The sequence below is a fragment of the Salmo salar genome, chromosome ssa01, assembly GCF_905237065.1.
Source record: "Salmo salar chromosome ssa01, Ssal_v3.1, whole genome shotgun sequence".
Classification (NCBI taxonomy): domain Eukaryota; kingdom Metazoa; phylum Chordata; class Actinopteri; order Salmoniformes; family Salmonidae; genus Salmo; species Salmo salar.
In genome coordinates this window covers 104,667,354-104,683,936 of record NC_059442.1, presented here as the reverse complement: position 1 = coordinate 104,683,936, position 16,583 = coordinate 104,667,354, and positions in this window count along the sequence as shown.

Here is a 16,583-nt window from a genome sequence, read left to right as displayed (position 1 = left end):
TGGACCCGTTGTATTTGGGCACTTTGTTATTCACGCCGGTGGTGTTGGCGTCGACCGTTTTCGTAATTAAGGAATAAACACACTTTTCCTTACCTCTGCTCTCTGCGCCTGACTCCTACTGCCCCTCCTAGCAATCGCTGACATGCATATTTGAAGTAAAGTGTTACCAAAGTTATTCTCCCAAAACCATGGCAGTCACAGCCTCAGCCAGAGCAGTAGCACGTGTGTGGAAACAAGTTTCATTAAGCATGCTCACGTCTTCAGCTCTCTGCTTCTACCTGCTTGCACAGTGAATCAAAAATAACATTCCTCCTTCTGCCAGGGGCTCAGATGATAACGACAGGATTTTCATTCCACATGTGGATTCAAATATATTCAAAATCTTTCAACTAGTTTCAGCTTTAGCCTGCTAAGAGTGCCAGCTGGAAGGGGTTTGCAGTTTTGTGACTATCCTATTGGTGCCTTTGTGCCAGGCAAGCTTAATCAAGCCCAGATATGTGTTTGAAGGATTTCAAATATTATTTGAACCCAGGTCTGTTTCATTCAACTATTTTTTGGGCTCTTGTCCATTGTCACTAAAACCTGAGCTGTGAAAGGGAGACGCGAGCACATACAGCAAACCCATATAGCTAAGAGTGTCCACAGTGGTATCTCACTCTGTGTGTGTGTGTGTGTGTGTGTGTGTGTGTGTGTGTGTGTGTGTGTGTGTGTGTGTGTGTGTGTGTGTGTGTGTGTGTGTGCGCGTGCGTGTTCTCAGCGGTATCTTTCACTTCCATATGGAGGGCATTTGCTTAGTCAGGGAGGGTGATGGTTACCATAGAGTTCCTATAATTCTATGATGGTAAGCGTTCACAACAACAGCTTCACAGTTGCCTGTGTTGCTTTCTGGGTAGAAAAGTCACATATGAAATATATTAAGCCTAGTTTTAATTAATGCATTGAGGTACACTTAACATGAAGTTACTCTTATAGCTGTGAAGTAATGCTGTACTTAAACTAGTAACAGCATTGTATCAACATGTTGTGACATAGTCAGTGGTGGAAAAATTACCCAGTTGTCATAATTGAGTAAAAGTAAAGATAACTTAATAGAAAATTACTCACCCAGTAAAATACTACTTGAGTAAAAGTGTAAACGTATTTGGTTTTAAATATACTTATGTGTCAAAAGTAAATGTAATTGCTACAACATACTTAAGAATCAAAGTAAAAGTATAAATCATTTCAAATTCTTTATGTTAAGCAAACTAGATGGCACGATTTTCTTATTTATTTTTATTTTAGTATATCCAGGGGCACACTCAGACATCATTTACAAATGAAGCATTTGTGTTTAATGAGTCCGCCAGATCAGAGGCAGGGGATGACCAGGGATATTCTCTGTTTAATGAGTCCGCCAGATCAGAGGCAGTAGAGATAACCAGGGATGTTCTCTGTTTAATGAGTCCGCCAGATCAGAGGCAGTAGGGATAACCAGGGATATTCTCTGTTTAATGAGTCCGCCAGATCAGAGGCAGTAGGGATAACCAGGGATATTCTCTGTTTAATGAGTCCGCCAGATCAGAGGCAGTAGGGATAACCAGGGATGTTCTTTGTTTAATGAGTTCACCAGATCAGAGGCAGTAGAGATGAGCAGGGATGTTCTTTGTTTAATGAGTCCGCCAGATCAGAGGCAGTAGGGATGACCATGGATGTTCTCTTGATAAGTGCTTGAATTGGACCATTTTCCTGTCCGGCTATGCGTTCCAAAATACATTTTGGGTGTCAGGGATGTAAAAAGTATATATTTTCTTTAGGAATGCAGTGAAGTAAAAGTAAAAGTTGTCACAAATATAAATAGTAAAGTACAGATACCCAAAACAACTACTTAAGTAGTACTTTAAAGTATTTTTACTTAAATACTTTACACCACTGAACATAGTAATTTAATTTAATTACTTTCTTAACGATCCTCTTCCTCTAAATGAGTTTGAATGATTATATGATTAAAGCAAACCTCACCTGGGTTTTCATATGGAGCGCTCACTGGAAATGACCTTTATATGTAACACTGGGAATTAAAGGTAGAGAAGAGTGGTGGTCATCACACTTCAGACAGAGTGGTGGTCATCACACTTCAAACAGACTGGTGGTCATCACACTTCCAACAGAGTGGTGGTCATCACACTTCCAACAGAGTGGTGGTCATCACACTTCCAACAGAGTGGTGGTCATCACACTTCCAACAGAGTGGTGGTCATCACACTTCAGACAGAGTGGTGGTCATCACACTTCAAACAGAGTGGTGGTCATCACACTTCCAACAGACTGGTGGTCATCACACTTCAAACAGAGTGGTGGTCATCACACTTCAGATAGAGTGGTGGTCATCACACTTCCAACAGAGTGGTGGTCATCACACTTCCAACAGAGTGGTGGTCATCACACTTCAAACAGAGTGGTGGTCATCACACTTCCAACAGAGTGGTGGTCATCACACTTCCAACAGAGTGGTGGTCATCACACTTCAAACAGAATGGTGGTCATCACACTTCCAACAGAGTGGTGGTCATCACACTTCAAACAGAGTGGTGGTCATCACACTTCAAACAGAGTGGTGGTCATCACACTTCCAACAGACTGGTGGTCATCACACTTCAAACAGAGTGGTGGTCATCACACTTCCAACAGAGTGGTGGTCATCACACTTCAAACAGAGTGGTGGTCATCACACTTCCAACAGAGTGGTGGTCATCACACTTCCAACAGAGTGGTGGTCATCACACTTCAAACAGAGTGGTGGTCATCACACTTCCAACAGAGTGGTGGTCATCACACTTCAGAGTGGTGGTCATCACACTTCAAACAGAAAAAGCTTTGGCACCCTCTGGTGTTTCGTTCATACTCCAACGAGCTCCTCTTTTCTCTGTTGAAATCTGCAGACGGGGAGGAGGAGGGAAGGGACAGGGGAGATGGAAGAAGCAAGAAAGGGAGGGAGAGAAGGTGGGAGAGAAAGGGGAGATGGAACAGGAAAGGGAGTGGAGCTAAAGATAGAGAGGGAGGTAGAGGGAGAGGTAATAGTCTGTGATATCAAACCATTTATATTATTTGACCTAGTCTAATCAGATCAAATTATCCTGACCTAGTCCAATCAGATCAAATTATCCTGACCTAGTCCAATCAGATCAAATGATCATGACCTAGTCCAATCAGATCAAATGATCATGACCTAGTCCAATCAGATCAAATTATCCTGACCTAGTCCAATCAGATCAAATGATCATGACCTAGTCCAATCAGATCAAATTATCCTGACCTTGTCCAATCAGATCAAATGATCATGACCTTGTCCAATCAGATCAAATGATCATGACCTTGTCCAATCAGATCAAATGATCATGACCTAGTCCAATCAAATCAAATGATCATGACCTAGTCCAATCAGATCCAACTATCATGACCTAGTCCAATCAGAATTACATTGTGATTAAATCTACTTTGTGTTCATAGCACTGTCTCTTCATCCTTGGAACTCAACATACAAAATGACAGTGTTCACGTTGTGCATAAGTTCAGCATGTCGGCACAAAGCCAGAAATAGTCTAGATAAGCAGTGTGTTAAACATGACCTTCATTAGACAGGAAATAATTTCCTCTACAGTGTCCTTAACGTTATGAAGAAAAGTTCTCTAAAACTAGAAACTAGTTTGATAGCACTTTCTATGAGGTACATACATAACATGCCTTACAAGTTCCATTGTAAAATACCTTGTTGAAAGAATTGTGATTACTGGTGACTAATTGTAATGTTGTGTCCCTGTTGATGTTTTCTGCATCCCAAATGGGACTCTATTCCCTTCTAGTTAAAAGTAGTTCACTATATGTAGGGGGTAGGGTGCCATTTGGAACACGGTAGGTGATGTCCCATCCTCCTAATGCCTTACAGCTGTTCTCCCTACTCCCCAGGGGTGACAGACAGACAGAAAGACAGACAGACAGACAGACAGACAGACAGACAGACAGACAGACAGACAGACAGACAGACAGACAGACAGGCAGGTATTTGTTAGGGCTAAGCGCTATTTGTTAGGGCAGTGTCACTGTCAGCGTGGACATTGTTGGACCACACACACATGAACTGAGACACACAGGCAGTGAGACACACACACACACACACACACACACACACACACACACACACACACACACACACACACACACACACACACACACACACACACACACACACACACACACACACACACACACTATACACATGTCCGTCCAAGGTGAACGGAGCCACTGTTTAATTGGTGGCGATGGCAGTGGGTCGATCACTCATCCTGGTCTCCTGTTGTGAGCTTCACTAGGCCCGCTGTGGCACACACACACACACACACACACACACACACACACACACACACACACACACACACACACACACACACACACAGCCTCCTCATCTTAAATCTCCTCTGACAGCACCAACTAGTCATGGTTCAGAAAGAACACAGGTCCACTAACAACACAGCGCTCCGAGCATCAGACCTGGGTTCAAATACTTTGAGTGATTGCTGGAGTGGCTGGAGTGGTTTCGCACAGGGTTTGCAGTTGTGGGACTTTTCTACTGGTCCCATTTCACCAGCCAAGCTCAATTGGGCACAGATAAAGTAAGTAAAAGGAGTTAGAACAGTATTTGAACCCAGGTCTGGCAGGGAGCACAGAGCTGCCTCTTACCCTTTATCATTAATCATCCCCCCAAACTGGCAGATGTGACACCCGGCCGCGGATGATAGGTCGCCTCATGCTGGAGTCCCAGCTGGACAAACCGAGGCCTTTGTGATCTGCCAGGGTTGTATTTATTACGCATTGAAAGGAAGAAAACAGACTGGAACAAGGAGGGACTACCTTAACTTGTCCAATGGGAAACGCTTGTCTTTCATTTTCTGTAACAAAAAGTCTACGGTATTCCATAATAAATACAATCCAGACTCTCTCCCTCTCCCTCCCTCCCTCCCTCCTCCCTCCCTCCCTCCTCCCTCCCTCCCTCCCTCCCTCCCTCCCTCCCTCCCTCCCTCCCTCCCTCCCTCCCTCCCCCACACAGGTGAGCCTGGATTTGTGCAGACCTTCTGGACAACTTGTGAAGACCATCAATAAACTTCAGGAGCATTCAACAGTGCTGGTATCTATGTTTTATTCATCTTATTTTGACCCTGCACCTACAACTTACTGGATGAATGTGGTTTGGTTAAGTTTATTAGGATCCTGATTGGCTGTTGGACCAAATACAACACTTGTGTGTTCATCATTTCAGAACTAGCCAGGCTTTAAACGCTCTGTGACAACTCCGACATAAAGCTGTAGTCTGAAGATGAGTCATCGAGGATCCACTCTATACAGCCTTTATACAGTAACATATGTGTTTAGAGAATACAGTAGATGACCTGTGAAGCATCTACTGGTATATGCAGCTTACAAAGACATTATGTGTGTTTTATAAATGCTTTTATACAGTAAGATATATACGTTTGGAGACTAGATGACTTGCTTACAAAGACGATGTATGTTTCACAAAAGCCTTTTTTATACAGTATGTCATAAGCTTATAGCTAGATCTATGTAGTGTTTCTATAGACTTTATGTATGCTACGAATGTTATGCGTGCTAGTCAACTCTGAGATAACATGTGGGTGTTAGCACAGCTGCAGAAGCCCCTGGAGAACCAGACTACCTGGTGGTATTCCTCACAGCATCTCCCTCCCTCTGAGATGTACACCAGAGATTACCCCCATTAATATTCTACTTTACTCACAGGGGTGTGTGTGTGTGTGTGTGTGTGTGTGTGTGTGTGTGTGTGTGTGTATGTCTGGAGGGCTGAATAGAGGGAGGTATTCTGTACATCACCTGGTGGGCTGAATAGAGAGAGCTATTCTGTACATCACCTGGTGGGCTGAATAGAGAGAGCTATTCTGTACATCACCTGGTGGGCTGAATAGAGAGAGGTATTCTGTACATCACCTGGTGGGCTGAATAGAGAGAGGTATTCTGTACATCACCTGGTGGGCTGAATAGAGAGAGGTATTCTGTACATCACCTGGTTGGCTGAATAGAGAGAGCTATTCTGTACATCACCTGGTGGGCTGAATAGAGAGCTATTCTGTACATCACCTGGTGGGCTGAATAGAGAGAGGTATTCTGTACATCACCTGGTGGGCTGAATAGAGAGAGGTATTCTGTACATCACCGGGAGGGCTGAATAGAGAGAGGTATTCTGTACATTACCTGGTTGGCTGAATAAAGAGAGGTATTCTGTACATCAATCACCTGTGGGTTGAATAGAGAGAGGTATTCTGTACATCACCGGGAGGGCTGAATAGAGAGAGGTATTCTGTACATTACCTGGTTGGCTGAATAAAGAGAGGTATTCTGTACATCAATCACCTGTGGGTTGAATAGAGAGAGGTATTCTGTACATCACCTGGTGGGCTGAATAGAGAGAGGTATTTACACTGTTTCCCAGCCCTCTACTCTCCTTCCTTCTCCTCCTCATCTTCATAATCTCCTTCTCCTCTTCCTCCTCAGCTGAATCTGTAGCTCTGTGAACAGGACCATGAGGAGAGATGGTAGTTAACACCTGGGGCTGGAGGGACTGTTACCATGCTACTTAAAAAAGCTGTTTCCCAAACACACAGTGTCTAAACTCAGGTGTCCAAACACCCAGCACGCCCCTAGACCTTCTGTCTGAGGACCAACTAGGGTCACCCAGCCACATAATAATACACACAGGCACAAATGACCTGAGAACACAGCAGGAAAGGGTGGCCACAGCACTCAAGGGAGTGATTGAAAAGCTTCTTCTACACCCTGCTACCACGAAAAGACTTCCACCCTGCTACCATACAGCGGGTAAACGCAAGTATTTCCCGTGACTGTGCCTCAAAACCAAATGTCTACCTGGCCCACCACTCCACCCTGGACTTGAACAGCCTTTACGACCAGGTCCACCTATACAAGGCAGGAGTGCCCACCTTCGCCCGGACCCTAAAGGACATGGCACTCAACCGCAGCCCCAACACCTCACACAGGATTAACAGAGCAACAGACACTCACCCAGACCTGCCCCCCCCCGGACCTACACATAGAGGACCCACCATGAGAGGACCTACATCCAGACCACAACACCACCAGCCACATACACACCCCCACCCCAACCAATTAACACCCCCTCCCCCCAAGTCAACCATGCCCACACCCCATTTAGGCCCTCTCAGATCAGACCTATGCCCCTCCTGCCCACCACATGCCCCCCACTCCTGCAAAGAGGGCCTCAACATGAAAGTCACACATACACCCAAGGCGTGAGTGGGCAAACAGGCCCAACCTCCACTCTTACACTAGCCCAAGCCAATGGCATGTACCAGATGCTCAGCAGGCTCTGCTCACACTTACTGGTCTGAGGCCAAACCACCACGACTAACAACATTCAACACTTTATGGAACACAAAGCCTTCACTATCTCATCCTGTAATATCCAAGGACTGAGGTCATCTGACTTTGGCCTAAAGAGCAGGAACCTGGACTTCACCCCAAAAAATCTGAAATACAGATGTTGTCATCCTTCAAGAAACATGGTATAGAAATTCAAAAAGGAAATGATTTCAACAGAGAAAAATGTCCTCCTGTGTGCTACCTATATCCCCCCACTAGAATCCCTATACTTGAATGAAGACAGCTTCTCCATCCTGGAGGGGGAAATCAATCATTACCAGGCCCAGGGACACGTACTAGTCTGTGGCAACTTAAATGCCAGAACTGGACAAGAACCTGACACCCTCAGCACACAAGGGGACAAACACCTACCTGGAGGTGACAGCATTCCCTCCCCCATATGCCCCCCCTAGGCACAACGACGACAACATAACCAACAAAAAACGGGTCACAACTCCTGCAGCTCTGTCGCACGCTGGGTATGTACATAGTCAATGGCAGGCTTCGAGGGGACTCCTATGGTAGGTACACATATAGTTCATCTCTTGGCAGTAGTACTGTAGACTACTTTATCACTGACCTCAACCCAGAGTCTCTCAGAGTTCACAGTCCATCCACTGACACCCCTATCAGATCACAGAAAAATCACAGTCTACCGAACAGAGCAATACTCAATCATAAGGAGAGAGAGAGAGAGAGAGAGAGGGAGAGAGAGAGAGGAGAGAGGGAGAGAGAGAGAGAGAGAGAGGGAGAGAGAGAGAGGGAGTGAGAGAGGAGAGAAATAGAGACAGACTGACAGAGTCCATGTTCTCTGTGCTCTGTTAATGAGGGTTAACATTACACAGGGAAATCTATTCCCATTTATAAATCAGCCGCAAGTCGTAAGGGTCTTTCATTCCCTCCTCAGTTCAGTGCCATCGCATTGGATTCAGACCAGGTAGAATCACATTCATTATCAGTAATCTATGCAGCATAGTCTACACTGCAACAATATGCCTCTCCAGACATGTGAAGTGAAGTGTTTTCAAATGATACATTCCCCTTTTTTAGTTGAAATCTCAATAGCCAAACTCTAAATGATATATTTTGTCAATTTATCATGGTTACAATTATTAAAAACACTAATTAAATAGGATTTATTTGCTTTCATGACATAAACATACCACAACAAGTGCTTCACAACATCAGTATCCTTGCAGTAGTGATATGAGTCGTCAAATGCATCCCTCCGACCTCCATTTCACAGAACTACACTAATTACCACGTATTGATGTGTACCAACGACCTCCTCTAGGAGAAGGATGTGGAAGGAGGTGAACATGGTCTGGAATAGAACATAAACAAGTGTTCAGTTGAGTGGTCCCAGGGGATAGGTGAGGCATTGCCTTGCAGTGGTGTGTGTGTGTGTGTGTGTGTGTGTGTGTGTGTGTGTGTGTGTGTGTGTGTTTGCTAGCAGGAGTCTAAAGTGACACATAGGGTCTTAATGGAGCAGTTCTGCTTCCTACCTACTGTACCACTGGGGTCACATACTCAAAAGTATCACTGGGATAAAAGCGCCGGCTGAAAGGCATTATTATGGCCCCAGTGTGAATAACGTCAACCAACCTGTGGTCACCAATCCCTGAAAAGCCATTTCAACAATGCACCCCATGAAAAAGAGCCTCAAAATGAGTTCCACTTTTCTTGAGTCACCTACCTTTCTGGAGTCACCTACCTTTCTGGAGTCACCTACCTTTCTGGAGTCACCTACCTTTCTGCAGTCACCTACCTTTCTGGAGTCACCTACCTTTCTGGAGTCACCTACCTTTCTGGAGTCACCTACCTTTCTGGAGTCACCTACCTTTCTGGAGTCACCTACCTTTCTGGAGTCACCTACCTTTCTGGAGTCACCTACCTTTCTGGAGTCACCTACCTCTCTGGAGTCACTTAGCTTAGACATTCTGTGACAAAGAGAGGCAGGTCAGTAAGGGAAAAGATGACAGGGGAAAGCTTTTAGCAAGGTGTAATTGGTACTGTGTTGTAATTAGTTTCTGAAAATGACGCATTATAATTAAAATGTCAAATATCCATTAATACCACACATACGTACCACAATGATCCAGCCTCTATTTGTTGGCCAAAATGTCACTTGAAGCTCTAATATCCCCAAGTTGTTGGCTGGTGCTATGTGACTTGTAACTGTTACAGGTTGTGTTCATGACTCAACACGTCCTTGTCATTAGGGTCAAAAGGTCATTCATATTTGTGAGGATGTCATTTAAAATGAAATTGTAATTGATCCTTTGTTCCTTATGGATGACTAATTGTATTGGATCCAACCTTAAACACCAAACACCAATAAGTAGATGATCCAGACTGTGATTCCTTTCTTCTCCAGGTGACAAAGTATCCTACTAGGCCTGTAGATGGTTTAACACTAATACACAACAGCATAACGTGCCATTGTCAGCCATGAGACTGATTGTACTTTGACATCCCCATCTGATTGAAAATAACAAGTGTGTATAGGTCGTAGTCAATAAAACGTCACAATAAGGTGCAGAGCGTTCCATTTCCCTGCTGGGGGCAAGGAGACGCACAGCTCCACTAAAACCATTGACAACTGTGTGATGTTTTCAAGGGATTGTTAAATAAATGTTAACTATTTAGTTGTAATATCATCACGTCTTGTAGAGCCTAGTCAGAACTACACATTTCAGATTATTCCATGCAAAACAATAGCGCACATGTAGCTCTATCATCAGGGTTATACAGCAAGGAACTGCATTCTTCTCATGATCAGGTAACATCTATTGATCATGTAATTTCCAGGCCCACCGTGTCCGGTCTGGAGTGTGAAGTCACAAGCTCTGCTGGTCAGCTACTGAGTAGCAACCAATGATATACAGTGCATTCGGAAAGTGCATCCTGTTCCCATTGATCATCCTTGAGATGTTTCTACAACTTGATTGGAGTCCACCTGTGCTAACTTCAATTGATTGGACATGATTTGGAAAGGCACGCACCTGTCTATATAAGGTCCCACAGTTGACAGTACATGTCAGAGCAAAAACCAAGCCATGAGGTCGAAGGAATTGTCCGTAGAGCTCTGAGACAGGATTGTGTCGAGCAACAGATCTGGGGAAGGTACCAAAACATTTCTGCAGCATTGAAGGTCTCCAAAGTGGCCTCCATCATTCTTAAATGGCAGAAGTTTGGAATCACCAAGACTCTTCCTTGAGCTTGAAACCAAGATGGAACTCTTTGGCCTGAATGCCAAGCGTCACATCTGGAGGAAACCTGGCACCATCCCTACGGTGAAGCATGGTGGTGGCATCATCATGCTGTGGGGATGTTTTTCAGCGGCAGGGACTGTAGTCATGATCGAGGAAAGATGAACTGAGCAAAGTACAGAGAGAGATCTTTGATGAAAACCTGCTCCAGAGCACTCAGGACCTCAGACTGGGACGCAGGTTCACCTTCCAACGGGTCAACAACCCTAAGCACACAGCCAAGACAACACAGGAGTGGCTTTGGGATAAGCCTCTAAATGTGCTTGAGTGGCCCAGCCTGACAGAGCTTGAGAGGATCTGCAGAGAAGCTTGTAGTGTCATACCTAAGACGAATCGAGGCTGTAATCGCTGCCAAAGGTGCTTCAACAAAGTACTGAGTAAAGGGTCTGAATACTTATGTAAATGTGATATTTCAGTTTTTGAATTTCTAAAAACCTGTTTTTGCTTTGTCATTATGGGATATTGTGTGTAAATTGATGAGAGAAAAAAATCTATTTCATCCATTTTAGAATAAGGCTGTAACGTAACAATATGTGGAAAAAGTCAAAGGGTCTGAATACTTTTCGAATGCCTATATATAAACCCTGGATTGCTGATGCTATGTATTGGCCAATGACAGGCTTTGAAGCCACTGGGTCGGCCATATTGGCACTCCTCAGAAAAGTAGTCCTCCGACGGAATGAATGGAATTCTACAGTATTTCAAAATAAATGTTTCAAGGACAAAATTACATGTATTTAAGTATTTTGTTGTTGTAGCGGGGACAGCAACATTAGTTGCTTGAAAAATTATTCTTCAAGGATTTAAAAATATAGATTTTAGCATTCTTTATGTCTATCATTAGCTCACATAATATAATTCTGTAATAGAATAAACTTGGATAAAACAATGTAGACATTAGTAAATGCATTTCAATAGCTTCCCAAGGTGGGTTAGTGCCAAGATGGAGACTCGGTGGCTTCAAAACAGCGCCCCCTGCCGTCATCTAGTATATATATAAATGATAAGTAGCAACCTAGCGGTGGTCTGCCCTGGTCTGCCTTAGAAAGCCTATATAAATTACGATCGCCAGAACAGCCAAATAAAATGTTTTTAGTTTTGGGCATAAAAATGTGTTTATTATGATCAAGTTTGATCCCCCACTGTGAATTATTTCAAAGTTCGCAACAAATCGTGATATTTAATTAAATATTGATCCATTCTGACAACTACATTTGTCATCATACACCGACCACGTGCTGACTCAGACCAATCACGGGCCGGCAGGCTGCGAGGAGACTCACGCCATCACGAAAGCTCTTTACACGTGCACCTAACTGGGTGTGGTGTACTATACAGATGAGAGAGCATATTCAACGAGCCTGTCAAGTAGAGATGGAGGGACTGACCAGTGTCTATGGGACTGATAGAGGATGACAGAGTAGAGATGGAGGGGACTGACCAATGTCTATGGGACTGATAGAGGATGACAGAGTAGAGATGGAGGGACTGACCAATGTCTATGGGGCTGATAGAGGATGACAGAGTAGAGATGGAGGGACTGACCAATGTCTATGGGACTGATAGAGGATGACAGAGTAGAGAGATGGAGGGACTGACCAATGTCTATGGGGCTGATAGAGGATGACAGAGTAGAGATGGAGGGACTGACCAATGTCTATGGGACTGATAGAGGATGACAGAGTAGAGATGGAGGGACTGACCAATGTCTATGGGGCTGATAGAGGATGACAGAGTAGAGATGGAGGGACTGACCAATGTCTATGGGACTGATAGAGGATGACAGAGTAGAGATGGAGGGACTGACCAATGTCTATGGGACTGATAGAGGATGACAGAGTAGAGATGGAGGGACTGACCCATGTCTATGGGGCTGATAGAGGATGACAGAGTAGAGATGGAGGGACTGACCAATGTCTATGGGACTGATAGAGGATGACAGAGTAGAGATGGAGGGATTTACCAATGTCTATGGGGCTGATAGAGGATGACAGACTGGAGAACAGAGGATGACAGGTGGGAGAAAGAGGATGACAGAGTGGAGAACAGAGGATGACAGAGGGAACAACAGAGGATGACAGAGTGGAGAACAGAGGATGACAGAGTGGAGAACAGAGGATTACAGAGTGGAGAACAGAGAATGACAGAGTGGACAACAGAGGATGGCCATGGATGTTGATTGGCTCACACTGTTTGAAATATCAATTTAGTATGCAATTATCATTGAACATATTTTGAATTCCAAACTACACGTATATCTGAAGGTATGTTGAATTCCAAACTACATCGTATATCTGAGGGTATGTTGAATTCCAAACTACATCGTATATCTGAGGGTATGTTGAATTCCAAACTACATCGTATATCTGAAGGTATGTTGAATTCCAAACTACATCGTATATCTGAGGGTATGTTGAATTCCAAAACTACATCGTATATCTGAGGGTAAGTTGAATTCCAAACTACATCGTATATCTGAGGGTATGTTGAATTCCAAACTACATCGTATATCTGAGGGTATGTTGAATTCCAAACTACATGCGTATATCTGAGGGTATGTTGAATTCCAAACTACATCGTATATCTGAGGGTATGTTGAATTCCAAACTACATCGTATATCTGAGGGTATGTTGAATTCCAAACTACATCGTATATCTGAGGGTATGTTGAATTCCAAACTACATCGTATATCTGAGGGTATGTTGAATTCCAAACTACATCGTATATCTGAGGGTATGTTGAATTCCAAACTACATCGTATATCTGAGGGTATGTTGAATTCCAAACTACATCGTATATCTGAGGGTATGTTGAATTCCAAACTACATCGTATATCTGAGTCTATGTTGAATTCCAAACTACATCGTATGATCTGAGGTATGTTGAATTCCAAACTACTCGTATATCTGAGGGTATGTTGAATTCCAACCTACATCGTTATATCTGAGGGTATGTTGAATTCCAAACTACATCGTATATCTGAGTCTATGTTGAATTCCAAACTACATCGTATATCTGAGGGTATGTTGAATTCCAAACTACATCGTATGTCTGAGGTTATTCTTTATGATGACACAATTATGCTGTTGAACAAATGATAAAGCCAGTCTACAATCATATAAATAGAAACACATTTTATAATTTATATATAGTACACTTTTTTCTCACCGGGTAACCCAATCTATCCTAACCGAGTTGTGATCAATTGTTGTGATGGTAGCCCATGAACTTTTTATTTCCAGGTGGAAGGATCATGGTCATATGATATCTAGTCTAGATGCTCACACACACTTAACTTTGGGACCAATTTGAGTCAGATGTGACACATAGCGTCACCTCACCGCCATGTTCTGTATTCAACTTACAAAGAGTCTAATCTTCATTTTTTTCTGGTAAGTAAGTTGTAATTCTGATTCTCACAGTTAATATATGCTGTCCATTTTGTTTTCCAATGTTGACCTGGCTAGGTTCTCGGTAATGCTGAGCCTTCAAATTAACCTTCTGCTGCAAAGGTTTAACAGCAGACTAGCATCAGTTTACTGTAGGATTTTGCAGGTTATGTCCATTCCTGATCGACTTAGCTAACTTAATTTGGTCAAGTTTTTATGACAAGTAGTAATAAGATGATGGCTTTAATGTCTATCGTTGACTCTCAGGCAGGATGAAAACGACTACATCAACCATGATCCTTTGCTAGTTACGGCCACTTTCACCATTATCCTTATCCATTTTTTGCCCCATTCAGCAATATGGCGTGCTTCCCTAAATTCAAATACGTGGATGACATCAGCGCTCTCACTATCTACTGGTTTCAATGTCTATGGTCATTTCAGACCATGATATCTCTTAATATTGGTCACCATTAATTGGATATTTGAGTGATATGAAATAAAAGTGATGTAGATGTGACAAGTATGAGTGGTTTAGGTTCTTTTGCCATCCTTTGTGGGCTCTGCCTGTCAGGCAGCAGAAGGAGCAGATACCAATGTACCGTCAGCTGATAATGCTTACTTTGTGAGCTACCGGTAGGAACTTTGTACAGTTGGCTAACATATTGGTAAGTAGACTTAATGTACTTTTTCTCCAACCAATGTAGCTTACCTAAGCGAAGTTAGCTAACATTATCCCCTTTTCCAACATTGTTTTTAAAAGTGTTTAATTACATTTGATGCTGACAGACCTGATAGGATACATTGATTGATGGACCACGTCACATTTGCTAGCTAGCTAAATATTGTTTGATTTGCTTGCCATCTACACTGAGTGTACAAAACATTAGGAACATCTTCCTAATATTGAGTTGAACCCCCACCTTTTCCCCTCAGAACAGCCTAAATACGTCGGGGCATGGACTCTACAAGATGTCGAAAGCATTCCACATGTTGGCCCATGTGGACTCCAGTGCTTCCCACAGCTCTGTCAAGTTGGCTGGATGTCCTTTGGGTGGTGGGCCATTCTTGATACACACGGTAAACTGTTGAACATGAAAAACCCAGCAGCGTTGCAGTTCATGAAACAAAATGCCTGGCACCTACACTGTTCAATTCACCCTCTGAATGACACACACTTTAATCCATGTCTGAAATGTCTCAAGGCTTAATCCTTCTTTAGCCCGTCTCCTCCCCTTCATCTACACTGATTGAAGTGGATTTAACAAGTGACATCAATAATAGATCACAGATTTCACCGGATTCACCTGGTCGGGTCTATGTCATGGAAAGAGAAGGTGTTCATAATGTTTTGTTACACTCGGTGTACAGTGTATCGTAAGACTAGAGGTGTTAACCTCGGTGTCCTGGCTAAATTCCCAATCCGGCCCTCATACCATCATGGACACCTAATCATCCCCAGCTTCCAATTGGCTTATTCATCCCCCTCCTCTCCCCTGTAACTATTCCCCAGGTCGTTGCTGTAAATGAGAATGTGTTTCTCGTCAACTTCCAGTACTTGGTGAAATACACGTTGTTTACATAGCTACATGCCAAAATGGATAGGCTTCCCTCACGTATCTGAAATGACATGATCAATTGACATTTACTGATCATGAAAAACATGCAGTGACTTGCTGGTATGACAGAGCTACTTGTGAACAATCGGAGTGTAGTTCTGACTATGCTCTTCAAGAGGTGATGGTATTAAAACCAAATAGTTCTAACATTTATTTAACAAACACTTGAAAACGGCAGGTAGTTATCGATGGTTTTAGCAGAGCTGGGGGTCTCCAAATGGAACTCTCTGCACCGTATTGTGATGTTTTATTGGTAACGATCCATTGGAATTGATCTAACAAGAGACATGCTAAAGCGCCAATCACTGGCCCAGCCTGACAGAGCAGTGATGACGCAGGGGTATCAGACACACACACGCACACAGACACACACACACACACGCACAGCCACACACACACACATCTCGCCTCCGTGCTGAAAAAAAAGCATGCATGTGTACATTTATCTCCATCTTTTTCATTCAAAGACTCAATCATGGACACTCTTACTGACAGTTGTGGCTGCTTTGCGTGATGTATTGTTTTCTCTACCTTCTTGCCCTTTGTGCTGTTGTCTGTGCCCAATAATGTTTGTACCATGTTTTGTGCTCCCTACCATGTTTTGCTGCTGCCATGTTGTTTTTCTACCATGTTGTTGTCATGTTGTTTTGCTACCATGTTTTTGTCATGTTGTGTTGCTACCATACTGTGTTGTCATGTGTTGCTGCCATGCTATGTTGCTGTCATGCTGTGTTGTCATGTGTTGCTGCCATGCTATGTTGTTGTCATAGGTCTCTCTTCATGTAGTGTGTTGTCTCTCTTGCTTCGTGTGTTTTGTCCTATATTTGTATTTTTA